A 17,892-nucleotide genomic window follows, 5' to 3' on the forward strand; every position below is an offset into this window, starting at 1 on the left:
TTATGGCTCCTTTTAGGAGTGTGCCGATATTGGTCGTTTGGTCCAGGGTATCCCCGATCTGGATTTTCTCTATTTCACCTTCAGGTTGTGGGCGGAGTTCTTCCCGCCTCTGAACTCCACCGAGCTCGATTGTGTGGAATTCTTTTCGTCCGCTTCTGAGGTCTAGACTTTTATTGTAACAGCGGTGTGCCATCTTCTGATATGCTTTTATTGAAGCTATCCCTTCTGGGGTTGAGAATTTCATGCATAAATATGGAGTTGAGACTATTGCACCAAGCTGATTTAATGTTGTCCAGCCTATTAAGGCGTTATAGACTGAGCCTACGTCGACCACGATGTAATCTATCTTGAGTGTTCTTGACTGGTTTTCCTTTCCAAAGATTGTGTGCAATGAGATGTATCCCAGTGGTTGAACCGGGGCGTCTCTTAGTCCGAACAGGTTGTTCGGATATGCTCTGAGTTCTTTTTCTTCTAAGCTGAGTTTGTCGAAGGCAGTTTTGAATAAGATGTCGGCGGAACTCCATTGGTCTATCAGTGTGCGGTGGAGGTTTGCATTCGCCAGTATAACAGTGATGACCATGGGTCGTCGTGTCCTAAGATTATACCCGATGCATCTTCTTTGGTGAAGGTAATTGGTGGAATGTCGGGTGTTTCCTCCTTTCCTTCGACATGATATACCTCTTTAAAATATCTTTTGCGAGATGATTTAGAGACTCCTCCTCCCGCAAATCCGTCGTGTATCATGTGGACGTGTCTTTCTGGTGTACGGGGTGACTTCTCGGTTCGTCCGATATCTTCTTCCCTTCTTCTTTTTCTTTGTTCATCTTCCCGGGTGGCCAGAAACCGATCTAGCTTCCCCTCTCTTACTAGTTTTTCGATGACGTTTTTTAAGTCAAAACATTCATTGGTGGAATGTCCGCGGATTCGATGGTATTCACAATATTCAGCCCGATTTCCTCCTCCTTTTTTGCCTTTGAGTGGTCGAGCTGGGGGTATTCTTTCAGTGTTGCATACTTCTCTGTAGACGTCCACAAGAGACACCCGAAGGGGGTGTAATTGTGATATTTTTATTTTTTCTCCATGTCGATCTTTCTTCTTTTTGGATTCTTTGTCTTTATCTTGGGAGGTGAATCCAGATTTCGAGGTCTCTTCTAGTCTAGAATTTTCCTCCATGTTGATATATTTTTCTGCTCGTTCTTGTACTTCGTTCAGAGGTGTGGGTGCTTTTTTGATATAGATTGGCTAAAAGGTCCCTCTCGCAACCCGTTGATGAGGCCCATAATGGCAGTCTCTGTTGGTAGGTTATGTATGTCTAGGCATGTTTTGTTGAATCTTTCCATGTAGTTGCGGAGAGTTTCCCGTTCTCCTTGCCTGATTCCTAATAGACTTGGAGCGTGCTTAGCCTTATCTTTTTGGATGAAAAATCTGGCCGAAAACTTCTTGGCTAATTCGTCGAAGCTTGAGATGGACCTAGGAGGTAGATTGTCGAACCATCGGATTGCCGTCTTTGTTAAAGTAGTTGGAAAGGCTTTGCAACGAACTGCATCTGAAGCGTTAGTGAGGTACACTCTACTTCTGAAGTTGCTGAGGTGATGGCCGGGATCCGTAGTGTCATTGTATAGCGTCATATCTGGGGCTTTAAAGTCTTTAGGGATTTTGGTCTTTATGATCTCCTTGGTAAATGGATCTTGTTCCTTGTGGGAGCTGTCCTCATGAGGGGATCGGTTGGCTTTGGTCTTGAGATCGGCTTCGAGTTTTAGGAATTTATCCTCCGATTCCCGGCGTCGCCTTATTTCCTTCTGTAAGTCTTTCTCAGCCTCTCGTTGACGTAGAGCGTCTTCCTCAAGTTGTTTTAGACGGTCTTGAAGTATCTCCAAGGCTCCCGAGTTTGAATTCTTTTTATTGTTAGGCTGAGGAGTATTCTCTGGGGTAGTGTCCACGTTTTTATGCGGTGTTCTATCCTCCAAGTCTGAATTATGATCGTTGTCATGGTTGTCCGCCATAGTGATGGGATGACTTCCAGGTTCCCCGGCAACGACGCCAATGTTCCGAGGGTTACTTGAAACTGTAGGTCGATCTCGGACGAGATCTCTGGTGCAGGTCGAAGCTGGCGTGTTCGGCTATGCTGGACCTGGTGACGGTACTGATCCTTCATCCCCGGAGGGTGGGGGTACCTGCAAGGGACTCCGATGCTTAAGTTAGCAAGGGTATTAAGCAGGTATTGAGTAGAATCAGAGTATGAGTTATACCTGGGTGCTCCAGTGCATTTATAATGGTGTAGAGAGACCTTCTTTAGATAAGATAAGTTAGTTATCTTATCTTATCTTTATCTTCGAGCGAGGTCATCTTATCTTTAAGGGAACCGCCTTTATCTCTAAAGGCTTGGACTGCCCTTGAATTCGGGTCGTGTTCCTCTATTTGGGCCCTTTATTGGGCTTTCCTGGTAGTTTGGCCGAGTTCTTTGAGAAGAGGTCGGATTGTCCTGACCTAAGGAGGTCAGTCACTTTGTCGGTAGAACATCCCGGGTCGGACAGCTCGACCTAGGGTATGAACACTTTCCTTCTCTAACGCAGGGGGAACGCCCCTTCTTTTATGCTTACGATTAATTTTTTAGCCAGATGAACATTACCTTACCCTTTACCTCTTTCGAGACTGACTTGCTGTGGTCATGTAATGTAGCTCTGTCCCAGCTTCATCCTAACTCATGGGCTTTATTGCGATTTTTCAGTTGCTTTGTCAAGAGTTGGATGTCAAACCTTCTCAAACTTTATTTCTTTATCTTTTTGTTCTGACTAAGCCCGGGATCTCTTCAAAAAAGAAAGCTTCTTGGATTTCCTTTCGGTCTGCTCAAGGACATAAACTGTTTGCTATGTATGACAAGTCCTTTAGGGACTTTAAGAATTACTTTTTTAAGGTCCGAGCTGTTGAGGGAGCTCAACCATTTTTCTTAGAGTCGAATAATGAACGTGCCTTCCCCTTGTGTTGGCAAAAGAATGTTGTGGTGTCTCGATACTCGTAGGAGATGCTTGATGAGGTCGAGCAGGCTTTTGTGAATGTGTTGGAAGATATTTGGGGGCAACCTCCCCATCTCGATACAAAGAAATTTTTGGGGGACCCCTCTCTTATCCGAACTGAGCTGGGTAGTGACCGACTTCCTTCGCTCTATTTTACTTGCTTTTGCTTCTTTTTCTTCCAGTTTGTAACTTGTTTTTTGATTGATTTGTTTTTTTTTCAGAGATGGCAAAGACCAACGATTCCATGAAAGCCTTTAAGAAGGCGAGGAAGGCTACCGCTGCCCAGAACATCTCGGCTAAGGCTAGAGGGGAGGGATCTTCTCAAGTTCCTCCTAAGAAGCCGGTCTTGAGCTCTGCTGGGCCGAGGAAGACGATTCCAACTCCTCAGGTCCATTTGGTTGATCCTCCTCAAACCTTTGCTGCTACATCTACTACTATTGGCCCTCCTCCGAAAAGATAGAGGACTGTCGAGCCTTTCAATCTGAATGCCCCCGATTTTGATGCTGTCGGGTTTGTTGGTCAACAAATTGCTCCTTACGATGTTGTTCCTACTGACGATGTATCCATTCTTCGTCATTTGAACTTCATTACTCGGAGCAGTATAAAAATGGCATATATGGGGCCGCATTATTTCGGACTGACCAGTATGTTCCAGTTCACGTGACAAAGGCCTTTATGCAAGAAGCCAAGTTGGAATATGACAAAATCAAGGGGTTAAAGGAGGAGTTTGAAGTGAAGGTGGCTAAGCTGGAAAAAGAGTTGGAGGGTGAGAAGACTCGGGCTACTGTTGCGGTGGCTTCTACGAATTTGGCAGAGGAGATGGCACAGAAGCATAAGGATAGCTATGTCTTAACTTATGGTGAGATAGTAGAACTCAGGGAGAGGTTGGACTCTGTTCAGGCTGACTACACTGAGCTCCAGGGCCATCTTGTAGGCAGCGTGAATGCTGCTTATGAGAATTTGAAGGCTCAGGTTCGAGTTCTTGCGCCCGAACTCGACCTCACCCTATTTATCTTGGACAACATTGTAGTAGATGTTAAGATTGTCCCTGATGGCTCGGATGATGACGATGTAGATGTAGACCCTCTTCCTGTGCCATCTGCCAAAGCCTCTGCTGCCCCGACTGCTTCAACTCCTACTACTGAGGTCGGCCAGCCCGAGTTGGACCCTGATGTTCAGATCCTGAACTGGCCGGATGGAACCGTTGATGTTTTTCCACTTGGGACTCGTCCTCTTTCGCCCCGAGATGCCACCACTGAAGAATCTTTACATCCTTTGTAGTTTCTGTTTTGTTTTTGTATCTTTTAATGCCTCGACTTATGGGTTCTTTGAACTTCTATTTTGTAACTGGCCCTGATGTGGCTTTGACATTTCTAGTTGCGTCTGTTAGCAACTTTTATTTAGGAAAAACAAAAACGCTTTTTTTACTCTTAAGGTCGATTTTTGGTTGGCCTTTTGAGACTTGGTTTATAATAGCTTTGTTTCCTCATGATATGTTTGCTTGCAATCTTCTAGCACTTCTTGGGAATCTTTAGAGTGTTGGAGACTTGTTGTCCGACCTCTTTTGATTGCCATTGTGTTCATCTATTTGCTGCTTTAACCGAAGCGACCTTTGAGGCTGGTTTCATTCGACTTGTTCTTTTTAGTATTCTCATAGAATACTTGTAAATTGACTTCGGCAAGGTCATGGCCTTTCGGGTCGAGTTGTATGTCCTCTAGCGCATGCCTTTTGTTGGTCGATTTCCCTCGTCAAACCTTTCTTGAGTTAGCAATCCATTTTTGACTGGACCTCGCCAGATCTTCTTTTTATGGATTCGCCTTTATAACTCTGTCGCTTGGAATTGGCTTAGGCCGACTTCTTCATCTCGGTCCGCCTAAGTTATTTTTAGTAATCCATTTTATTTGGACTTTGTCAGGTCTCATTTTATGGATTACTTTTGTATAACCTTTTGGAGCTTTGTCGGGCCGACTTCATCATGTCAGTCTCTTCTAAGTTATTTCTAGTAATCCATTTTATTTGGACCTTGTCAGGTCTCTTTTTATGGATTACTTTTTGTATAACTTTTTATAGCTTTGTCGGGCCGACTTCATCATGTCGGTCCCTTCTAAGTTATTTCTAATAATCCATTTTATTTGGACCTTGTCAGGTCTCTTTTTATGGATTACTTTTGTATAACTTTTTGTAGCTTTGTCGGGTCGACTTCATCATGTCGGTCCCTTCTAAGTTATTTCTAGTACTCCATTTTCAAGGTTGGTCAGGCCTCTTTTCTATGGGTTACTTTTTATAACTTTTCGTCGCTTTGATCTGGTCTGACTTTTTTTATGTCGGTCCATTCTAAGTTATTTTTAGCAATCCATTTTTTGTTTCAGACCTCGTCAGGTCTCTATTCATGGATCGCTTTTTATAACTTCTTGCATTATTCTATTTATGTCGCTTTTCATCTTGCCGATTTTGATCCTCGCTTGGCTGACCTTTTGATGAATTCGGTTTTCATCTCTGTCGACCTTATCGTGATCGAGCAGTGAATTTTGTTTTCACTTTTGCCGATCTGTAGCTTTATAATCGGGCAATGAATTTTGTGTTTCAGATTAATGCGTCTTGATAAAGAGAATTTGTAGAGAATCTGAAAAAACTTTATTCAAAAATAGAAAATATGCAATTATATACATGTGGGTGCTCACCCTTTTTAGGTTAGGTAATTTTGCAGATCTTGTCCTAAGATCTTTTTATTACCTTTTAACTATAATACCTTCTTAGGTTGCAGGCGTGCCATGCTCTTGGTAGCTCTCGCCCCTCGAGTTTGGACACTTTGTAGTAGCCTTTTCCCAGTACCTCTGTGACTCGGTATGGTCCTTTCCAGTTAGCCGCTAGCTTTTCTTCTCCGGGTCGACTTGTTCTGATATCATTTCGGATTAGGATGAGGTCATTGTTGGTAAAGCTTCGCTGCACTACCTTTCGATTGTATCTTAAGGCCATGCAGTGTTTTAGTGCTTCTTCTTTAATCCGAGCTCTTTCTCGAACTTCTGACAGTAGGTCGAGCTCTTCCCTGTAGAGGATCGTTCTGGGAGTTAGCTTCTTCACTGTAGAGGATCGTTCTAGGAGATCCTTCTTCAACTTCTACTGGTATCATTGCCTCCATTCCATAATCCAATCGGAAGGGTGATTCCTTCGTGGTGAAGTGTGGAGTTGTCCGATATGCCCATAGGACTTGTGGGAGCTCTTCATCCCAGGCTCCCTTTGCGTCCTATAGCATCTGTTTTAACCCGGCTAGTACGATTTTATTGGCATCTTCTGCATGTCCATTAGCCTGCGGGTGTTCTACGGATGTGAATTGGTGCTTTATCTCCAGGTCAGCTACCAACTTTCTAAAGCCTGCGTTTGTGAATTGAGTGCCATTGTCTGTGGTGATGGAGAAAGGAAACCCAAACCTTGAGATAATGTTCCTATATAGGAATTTCTGACTTCTTTGGGCAGTGGCATTGGCTAGGGGCTCTGCCTCAATCCATTTTGTGAAATAATCTACCCCTACAATGAGGAACTTGACCTGTCCCGATCCTTGGAGGAAGGGCCTGATGAGCGGATAATTTATACGCTTTTTGGCATTGTTTTTAGTATGTTTCTAGTATGTTCTAGTTAGTTTTTAGTATATTTTTATTAGTTTTTAGTTAAAATTCACTTTTCTGTACTTTACTATGAGTTTGTGTGTTTTTTTGTGATTTCAGGTATTTTCTGGCTAAAATTGAGGGACCTGAGCAAAAATCTGATTCAGAGACTAAAAAGGACTGCAGATGCTGTTGGATTCTGACCTCCCTGCACTCGAAGTGGATTTTCTGGAGCTACAGAAGCCCAATTGGCGCGCTCTCAATGGCGTTGCAAAGTAGACATCCTGGGCTTTTCAGCAATATATGATAGTCCATACTTTGCCCAAGATTTGATGGCCCAAACCGGCGTTCAAAATCACCAACAGAATTCCCAGCGTTAAACGCCGGAACTGGCACAAGAATGGGAGTTAAACGCCCAAACTGGCATAAAAGCTGGCGTTTAACTCCAAGAAGAGTCTCTACACAAAAATGCTTCAATGCTCAGCCCAAGCACACACCAAGTGGGCCCGGAAGTGGATTTTTATGTCATTTACTTATCTTTGTAAACCCTAGGCTACTAGTTCTCTATAAGTAGGACCTTTTACTATTGTATTTTCATCTTTTGATCATTTTTAGATCTCTAGATCATCTTTTGATCATGTTTTTATGATTGAACCCTCTTTGGGAGGCTGGCCATTCGGCCATGCCTAGACCTTGTTCTTATGTATTTTCAACGGTGGAGTTTCTACACACCATAGATTAAGGTGTGGAGCTCTGCTGTACCTTGAGTATTAATGCAATTACTATTGTTCTTCTATTCAATTCAGCCTATTCTTGTTCTAAGATACTCATTTGCACCCAAGAACATGATGAATGTGATGATTATGTGACACTCATTATCATTCTCACTTATGAACGAGTGCCTGACAACCACTTCTGTTCTACAAGCAAACAAGGCTTGAATGTTTATCTCTTGGATTCTTTAATCGGAATCTTCGTGGTATAAGCTAGAATTGATGGCGGCATTCAAGAGAATCCGGAAGGTCTAAACCTTGTCTGTGGTATTCTGAGTAGGATTTAATGATTGAATGACTGTGACGAGCTTCAAACTCGCGATTGTGGGGCGTTAGTGACAGACGCAAAAGAATCACTGGATTCTATTCCGACATGATCGAGAACCAACAGCTGGATAGCCGTGCCGTGACAGGGTGCGTTGAACATTTCCACTGAGAGGATGGGAGGTAGCCACTGACAACGGTGAAACCCTTGCATACAGCTTGCCATGGAAAGGAGTAAGAAGGATTGGATGAAGACAGTAGGAAAGCAGAGAGACGGAAGGAACACAGCATCTCCATACGCTTATCTGAAATTCCCACCAATGAATTGCATAAGTATCTCTATCTTTATCTTTATGTTTTATTCATCATCCATAACCATTTTAGTTTGCCTGACTAAGATTTACAAGGTGACCATAGCTTGCTTCATACCAACAATCTCTGTGGGATCGACCCTTACTCGCGTAAGGTTTATTACTTGGACGACCCAGTACACTTGCTGGTTAGTTGTGCGAAGTTGTGTTTATGCCATGGTATTGAACACCAAGTTTTTGGATTCATCACCAAGGATTATTTGAGTTGTGAAAAGTATTGATCACAATTTCGTGCACCAAGTTTTTGGCGCCGTTGCCGGGGATTGTTGAGTTTGGACAACTGACGGTTCATCTTGTTGCTTAGATTAGGTATTTTTTTTTCAGAATTCTTGAGAATGAATTCTAGAGTTTCATGATGATCTGTTGAAGTCTGGCTGGCTGTGAAGCCATGTCTAATTTTATTGGACCGAGGTTTCAACTTATCAACACAAGAGCTTGTTGATTTCTATCAATCTTGCTGTTGGAGCAGTGATCTGCTAAGGCTTGGCTGGCCATTGGCCATGTCTAGTGTTTTGGACCGAAGCTTTCTTTGAAAGCTTGGCTGTCTATGAAGCCATGTCTAATTCCTGGACCGGAGTCTTAGACTAACATTGCATGATTCCTGGAATTCTCATTAAGAATTTTGATACCTTTATTTTCTTTTCCACTTAATTTTCGAAAAAAATCCAAAAAAATTTCTTGTTTGAGTCTAGAGTCTCATTTTATGTTTGGTGTCAATTGCATGTTTTTGTTCTTCTTGCATTCATGCATGTGTCTTCATTAATCTTCAAGTTGTTCTTGATAATTTCATTGCTCTGATCTTTGAATTCTATTGACTTGAGTGTTTTGTGTTTCTCATATGCATTCTCATTTTGTTAGTGTCAGTAGTATACAAACTGCTAAGTTTGGTGTCTTGCATGCATTGTTATTTGATTTTAGTTGCATTTTGATTATTCCTCTTTGTTAAAAATCCAAAAAATATTTTTAATTTGTGTCTTTTCAAGTCAATAATACAGAGAATTGAAGATTCAGAATATACAGCAGAGGAATTATACAGAAAAAGTTGGGCGTTCAAAACGCCCAGTGAAGAAGGGCAAACTGGCGTTTAAACGCCAGCCAGGGTGCCTGGCTGGGCGTTTAACGCCCAAAAGGGTAGTAGTTTGGGCGTTAAACGCCAGAATATGCACCATTCTGGGCGTTTAACGCCAGGATGGCACAAGAGGGAAGATTCTGTTTTCAATGCAAATTTTTTTCAAGTTTTCAAAAATTTTTCAAAATCAAATCTTTTTCAAATCATATCTTTTCAATCAAATCTTTTTCAAAATCAATTTCTTTCTATTTTTCAGGATACTTGCTATCAATTAATGATTTGATTCAACATTTCAAGTATGTTGCCTTTTCTGTTGAGAAAGGTTTAATGTTTGAATCATATCTTTTCTTGATAGCCAAGTCATTAATTTTCAAAATCAAATCTTTTTTAAAATGTTTTTCAAATCATATCTTTTTAATCACATCTTTTTCAAAAATAGTTTTCAATCAAATCTTTTTTATTTCTAATTTCAAAATCTTTTTCAAAAATCACTTGATTTCTTTTCCACTCTTGGTTTTCGAATATCAATTAGTATTTTTCAAAATGTTTTCAAAATCTTTTACTTAATTTTCGAAAATTACTTCCCCTCTCCTCACATCCTTCTATTTATGGACTAACACTATTCCTTAATGCACAATTCGAACTCCATCTTTCTTGATAAGTTCAAATTCTCTACTTCTTCCTTCTATTTTTATTTTCCTCTGACACCTCAAGGAATCTCTATACTGTGACATAGAGGATTCCATATTTTCTTGTTCTCTTCTCTTTCTTATGAGCAGGAGCAAAGACAAAAGCATTCTTGTTGAGGCTGACCCTGAACCTGAAAGGACCTTGAAGCGAAAGCTAAGAGAAGCTAAGGCACAATTCTCTGTAGAGGACCTAACAGAAATCTTCAAAGAAGAAGAACACATGGCAGCCGAAAACAACAACAATGCCAACAATGCAAGGAAGGTGCTGGGTGACTTTACTGCACCTACTCCCGACTTCTATGGGAGAAGCATCTCTATCCCTGCCATTGGAGCAAACAACTTTGAGCTTAAGCCTCAATTAGTTTCTCTAATGCAACAGAATTGCAAGTTCCATGGACTTCCATTGGAAGATCCTCATCAGTTTTTAGCTGAATTCTTGCAAATCTGTGACACTGTCAAGACTAATGGGGTTGACCCTGAGGTCTACAGACTTATGCTATTCCCTTTTGCTGTAAGAGACAGAGCTAGGATATGGTTGGAGTCACAACCTAAAGAAAGCCTGAACTCTTGGGAAAAGCTAGTCAATGCCTTCTTGGCAAAGTTCTTTCCACCTCAAAAATTGAGTAAGCTTAGAGTGGAAGTCCAAACCGTCAGATATAACGAAGGAGAATCCCTCTATAAAGCTTGGGAAAGATACAAACAATTAATCAGAAAGTGTCCCTCTGATATGCTTTCTGAATGGAGCATTATAGGTATTTTCTATGATGGTCTGTCTGAACTGTCCAAGATGTCTTTGGATAGCTCTGCTGGAGGATCTCTTCATTTGAAGAAGATGCCTACAGAAGCTCAAGAACTGATTGAAATGGTTGCAAATAACCAATTCATGTACACTTCTGAAAGGAATCCTGTGAACAATGAGACAAATCAGAAGAAAGGAGTTCTTGAGATTGATACTCTGAATGCCATATTGGCTCAGAACAAAATATTGACTCAACAAGTCAATATGATTTCTCAAAGTCTGTCTGGAATGCAAAATGCACCAAGAAGTACTAAGGAAGCTTCATCTGAAGAAGAAGCTTATGATCCTGAGAACCCTTCAATGGAAGAGGTGAATTACATGGGAGAGCCCTATGGAAACACCTATAATCCTTCATGGAGAAATCATCCAAATCTCTCATGGAAGGATCAACAGAGACCTCAACAAGGTTTTAAAAACAATAATGGTGGAAGAAATAGGTTTAGCAATGGCAAGCCTTTTCCATCATCTTCTCAGCAAGAGACAGAGAATTCTAAGCAGAATACCTCTGACTTAGCAACCATGGTCTCTGATCTAATCAAAACCACTCAAAGTTTCATGACTGAAACAAGGTCCTCCATTAGAAACTTGGAGGCACAAGTGGGTCAGCTGAGCAAGAAAATTACTGAACTCCCTCCTAGTACTCTTCCAAGCAATACAGAAGAAAATCCAAAAGGAGAGTGCAAACCCATCAACATGGCAAAATTTGGAGAGGAGGAAGAGGCAGTGAACGCCACTGAGGAAGACCTCAATGGACGTCCACTGGCCTCCAATGAGTTTCCCAATGAGGAACCATGGGAATCTGAGGCTCAAAATGAGACCATAGAGATTCCATTGGACTTACTTCTGCCATTTATGAGCTCTGATGAGTATTCTTCCTCTGAAAAGGATGAGTATGTCACTGAAGAGCAAGTTGCTAAATACCTTGGAGGAATCATGAAGCTAAATGACAAGTTATTTGGAAATGAGACTTGGGAGGATGAACCCCCTCTGCTCACCAAAGAACTGGATGACTTATCTAGGCAGAAATTACCTCAAAAGAGACAGGATCCTGGGAAGTTTTCAATACCTTGTACCATAGGCACCATGACCTTCAAGAAGGCCTTGTGTGACCTAGGGTCAAGTGTAAACCTCATGCCTCTCTCTGTAATGGAGAAGCTAGGGATCTTTGAGGTGCAAGCTGCAAAAATCTCACTAGAGATGGCAAACAACTCAAGAAAACAAGCTTATGGACTTGTAGAGGATGTTCTGGTAAAGGTTGAAGACCATTACATCCCTGCTAATTTCATAGTCCTAGAGACTGGGAAGTGCATGGATGAATCCATCATCCTTGGCAGACCCTTCCTAGCCACAGCAAAGGCTGTGATTGATGTTGATAGAGGAGAATTGATCATTCAAGTGAATGGAGAATCCTTTGTATTTGAGGTTCAAGGATATCCCTCTGTCATCATGGAGAGGAAGCATGAAGAGCTTCTCTCAAAACAGAGCCAAACAGAGCCCCCACAATCAAACTCTAAGTTTGGTGTTGGGAGGCCACAACCAACTTCTAAGTTTGGTGTTGAACCCCCACATTCAAACTCTAAGTTTGGTGTTGGGAGGTTCCAATATTGCTCTGAGCATCTGTAAGGCTCCATGAGAGCCCTCTGTCAAGCTACTGACATTAAAGAAGCACTTGTTGGGAGGCAATCCAATGTTATATTTTATCTATTTTCCTTTGTTATTTTATGTTTTCTGTAGGTTGATGATCATGAGAAGTCACAAAATCAATTGAAAAAGCAAAAATAGAATGAAAAACAGAAAGAAAAATAGCACACCCTGGAGGAAGAACCTGCTGGCGTTTAAACGCCAGTCAGGCTAGCAGATGGGCGTTTAACGCCCAGTCTGGCACCATTCTGGGCGTTTAACGCCAGAAAGGGGCACCAGACTGGCGTTAAACGCCAGAAAAGGGCAAGAACTTGGCGTTAAATGCCAGAAATGGGCACCAGCCCAGCGTTTAACGCCAGAATTGCCATGAAGAGCAATTTTGCTCGCCACTTGGTGCAGGGATGACTTTTCCTTGACACCTCAGGATCTGTGGACCCCACAGGATCCCCACCTACCCACCATTCAAATTCAAAACACTTTCCCTCCCAAACCCACCCTCCCATAACCGAACCATAACCCTCCCCCCACCCCTATATAAACCCATCTTCACTCCTTCATTTTCACACAACTTAACCACTACTTCTTCCCCTTTGGCCGAACCACAAAGCCATCCCCATCTCCTCTATTTCTTCTTCTTCTACTCTCTTCTTTCTTTTTTTGCTCGAGGACGAGCAACCTTTTAAGTTTGGTGTGGTAAAAGTATTGCTTTTTGTTTTTCCATAACCATTTATGGCATCCAAGGCCGGAGAAACCTCTAGAAAGAGGAAAGGGAAGGCAAAAGCTTTCACCTGCGAGTCATGGGAGATGGAGAGATTCATCTCAAGGGCGCATCAAGACCACTTCTATGAAGTTGTGGCCTTGAAGAAGGTGATCCCCGAGGTCCCTTTCAAACTCAAAAAGAGTGAATATCCAGAGATCCGACATGAGATCCTAAGAAGAGGTTGGGAAGTTCTTACCAACCCCATTAAACAAGTCGGAATCTTAATGGTTCAAGAGTTCTATGCCAATGCATGGATCACCAAGAACCATGATCAAAGTGTGAATCCGGACCCAAAGAATTGGCTTACTATGGTTCGGGGGAAATACTTGGATTTTAGTCCGGAAAATGTAAGGTTGGCATTCAAATTGCCCATGATGCAAGGAGATGAACATCCTTACACTAGAAGGGTCAACTTTGATCAAAGGTTGGACCAAGTCCTCACATGCATTTGTGAAGAGGGCGCCCAATGGAAGAGAGATTCAAGAGGAAAGCCGGTTCAATTGAGAAGGCATGACCTCAAGCCCGTGGCTAGGGGATGGTTGGAGTTTATCCAACACTCAATCATTCCCACTAGCAACCGGTCTGAAGTTACTATAGACCGAGCTATCATGATTCATAGCATCATGATTGGAGAAGAAATAGAAGTTCATGAGGTTATATCCCAAGAACTTTATAAGGTGGCGGACAAGTCCTCTACCTTGGCAAGGTTAGCCTTTCCTCATCTCATTTGTCACCTCTGTTATTCAGTTGGAGTTGACATAGAGGGAGACATCCCCATTGATGAGGACAAGCCCATCACTAAGAAGAGGATGGAGCAAACAAGAGACCCCTCTCATCATCAAATCCCTGAGATGCCTCAAGGGATGCACTTTCCTCCACAAAACTATTGGGAGCAACTAAACACCTCCCTAGGAGAATTGAGTTCCAACATGGGACAACTAAGGGTGGAGCACCAAGAACATTCCATCCTCCTCCATGAAATTAGAGAAGATCAAAGAATCATGAGAGAGGAGCAACAAAGATAAGGAAGAGACATTGAGGAGCTCAAGCACTCCATAGGATCTTCAAGAGGAAGAACAAGCCACCATCACTAAGGTGGACCCGTTCTTTAATTTCCTTGTTCTTTATTTTCCTGTTTTTCGAATTATAGTGCTTATGTTTATCTATGTTTGTGTCTTGTGATCATTAGTATCTTAGTGTCTATGCCTTAAAGTTATGAATGTCCTATGAATCCATCACCTTTCTTGAATAAAAAATGTTCTTAATTGAAAAAGAGAAGAATTGCATGAATTTTAAATTTTATAACAGTTTAATTATTTTGATGTGGTGGCAATACTTTTGTTTTCTGAATGTATGCTTAAACAGTGCATATGTCTTTTGAATTTGTAGTTCATGAATGTTGGCTCTTGAAAGAATGATGAAAAAGGAGACATGTTACTGAGGATCTGAAAAATCATAAAAATGATTCTTGAAGCAAGAAAAAGCAGTGAATACAAAAAAAAAATTTCGAAAAAAAGAGAAAAAAAAAGAAAGAAAAAGAAAGAAAAAGAAAAAAATAAAGTTGTGATCCAAGGCAAAAAGAGTGTGCTTAAGAACCCTGGATACCTTTAATTGGGGACTCTAGCAAAGCTGAGTCACAATCTGAAAAGGTTCACCCAATTATGTGTCTGTGGCATGTATGTATCCGGTGGTAATACTGGAAGACAGAGTGCTTTGGGCCACGGCCAAGACTCAATAAGTAGCTGTGTTCAAGAATCATCATACTTAACTAGGAGAATCAATGACAGTATCTGGATTCTGAGTTCCTAAAGAAGCCAATCATTCTGAATTTCAAAGGATAGAGTGAGATGCCAAAATTGTTCAGAGGCAAAAAGCTAAAAGCCCCGCTCATCTAATTAATACTGATCTTCATAGATGTTTTTGGAATTCATTGCATATTCTCTTCTTTTTATCTTATTTGATTTTCAGTTGCTTGAGGACAAGCAACAATTTAAGTTTGGTGTTGTGATGAGCGGATAATTTGTACGCTTTTTGGCATTGTTTTTAGTATGTTTCTAGTATGTTCTAGTTAGTTTTTAGTATATTTTTATTAGTTTTTAGTTAAAATTCACTTTTCTGTACTTTACTATGAGTTTGTGTGTTTTTTTGTGATTTCAAGTATTTTCTGGCTGAAATTGAGGGACCTGAGCAAAAATCTGATTCAGAGACTAAAAAGGACTGCAGATGCTGTTGGATTCTGACCTCTCTGCACTCGAAGTGGATTTTCTGGAGCTATAGAAGCCCAATTGGTGCGCTCTCAACGGCGTTGGAAAGTAGACATCCTGGGCTTTCCAGAAATATATAATAGTCCATACTTTGCCCAAGATTTGATGGCCCAAACCGGCGTTCAAAATCACCAACAGAATTCCCAGCGTTAAACGCCGGAACTGGCACAAGAATGGGAGTTAAACGCCCAAACTGGCATAAAAGCTGGCGTTTAACTCCAAGAAGAGTCTCTACACGAAAATGCTTCAATGCTCAGCCCAAGCACACACCAAGTGGGCCCGGAAGTGGATTTTTATGTCATTTACTTATCTTTGTAAACCCTAGGCTACTAGTTCTCTATAAGTAGGACCTTTTACTATTGTATTTTCATCTTTTGATCATTTTTAGATCTCTAGATCATCTTTTGATCATGTTTTTATGATTGAACCCTCTTTGGGAGGCTGGCCATTCGGCCATGCCTAGACCTTGTTCTTATGTATTTTCAACGGTGGAGTTTCTACACACCATAGATTAAGGTGTGGAGCTCTGCTGTACCTTAAGTATTAATGCAATTACTATTGTTCTTCTATTCAATTCAGCCTATTCTTGTTCTAAGATACTCATTTGCACCCAAGAACATGATGAATGTGATGATTATATGACACTCATTATCATTCTCACTTATGAACGAGTGCCTGACAACCACTTCTGTTCTACAAGCAAACAAGGCTTGAATGTTTATCTCTTGGATTCTTTAATCGGAATCTTCGTGGTATAAGCTAGAATTGATGGCGGCATTCAAGAGAATCCGGAAGGTCTAAACCTTGTCTGTGGTATTCTGAGTAGGATTTAATGATTGAATGACTGTGACGAGCTTCAAACTCGCGATTGTGGGGCGTTAGTGACAGACGCAAAAGAATCACTGGATTCTATTCCGACATGATTGAGAACCAACAGCTGGATAGCCGTGCCGTGACAGGGTGCGTTGAACATTTCCACTGAGAGGATGGGAGGTAGCCACTGACAACGGTGAAACCCTTGCATACAGCTTGCCATGGAAAGGAGTAAGAAGGATTGGATGAAGACAGTAGGAAAGCAGAGAGACGGAAGGAACACAGCATCTCCATACGCTTATCTGAAATTCCCACCAATGAATTGCATAAGTATCTCTATCTTTATCTTTATGTTTTATTCATCATCCATAACCATTTGAGTTTGCCTGACTAAGATTTACAAGGTGACCATAGCTTGCTTCATACCAACAATCTCTATGGGATCGACCCTTACTCGAGTAAGGTTTATTACTTGGACGACCCAGTACACTTGCTGGTTAGTTGTGCGAAGTTGTGTTTATGCCATGGTATTGATCACAATTTTGTGCACCAGGGCCCAAGGAGGTCAAGTCCCCACTTTACAAATGGCCAAGGTGATGTTACGATGATGAGTTCTTCTGGTGAGGCGATGTGGAAGTTAGCATGCTTCTGACATGGTGGACATGTCTTAACGAACTCATTGGATTCTTTTTGTAAAGTCGGCCAAAAGAATCCGGCTCGGAGTACTTTCTTGGCAAGAGCTCTTGCTCCGAGATGATTGCCACATGTGCCACTTGTATTTCTTCTAAGATCTCTTTTGTGTTAGAGGCCGTCACACATTTTAGTAGAGGTGTCGAAATCCCTCTCTTGTATAGGATGTTGTTTATGATGGTGTAATACTGTGCATCCCGCTTTAACCTCTTTGCCTCATTTTTATCTGTAGGGAGTATCTCTGATTTGAGGTAGCTGATTATGGGAGTCATCCACCCTTGATCCTGACCTGATATAGCTAAGACCTTTTCTTCCTCCGAGATTGATGGGCTTTGCAGTATTTCCTGGATAAGGCTCCTATTATTGCCCCCTGGTTTGGTGCTGGCTAATTTTGAGAGTGCGTCAGCTCAGGCATTTTGTTCCCGAGGTATATGCCGGATCTCGTATTCTTTGAATTGTCCGAGTTGTTCCCTGGTTTTGTCCAAGTACTTTTTTATGGCAGGGTCTTTGGCTTGGTAGGTCCCTGCTATTTGTGAGGTGATTACCTGTGAGTCACTGAAGATGATAAGTTTTTGGGCTCCAACCTCTTTAGCCAGCTTCAAACCAACCAATAGCACCTCATACTCAGCCTGGTTATTGGAAGCAGGGAACTCAAACTTCAGGGAGAGTTTGATTTAGGTTCCTTGATTACTTTCTATTATCACGCCTGCTCCGTTCCCGGTTTTATTGGAAGAGCCATCCATGTAAAGATTCCAATTTGTAGGGATTTTCGGGGTGTTAGTGTACTATGCAATGAAGTCGGCCAGATACTGTGATTTGATGGCTGTCCGAGCTTCATATTGGAGGTCAAATTCGGACAACTCGACTGCCCACTGTAGGATTCTTCCCGCTAAATCTGTTTTCTGCAGAATGCCTTTTATGGGCTGGTTGGTCCGAACTTTAATGGTGTAAGCCTGGAAGTACGGGCGAAGTCGTCGAGAGGTTAATATAAGAGCGTAGGCGAACTTCTCTATTTTTTGATAGTTCAGCTCGGACCCTTGTAGCGCTTTGCTTATGAAATATATAGGTTGCTGTCCACTTTCGTCCTCTCTGACTAGTGCTGAAGCTACTGCCCGACTTCCTACTATGAGGTATAATATGAG

This window comes from Arachis hypogaea, chromosome 1 (assembly GCF_003086295.3).
Source record: "Arachis hypogaea cultivar Tifrunner chromosome 1, arahy.Tifrunner.gnm2.J5K5, whole genome shotgun sequence".
NCBI classification, from domain to species: domain Eukaryota; kingdom Viridiplantae; phylum Streptophyta; class Magnoliopsida; order Fabales; family Fabaceae; genus Arachis; species Arachis hypogaea.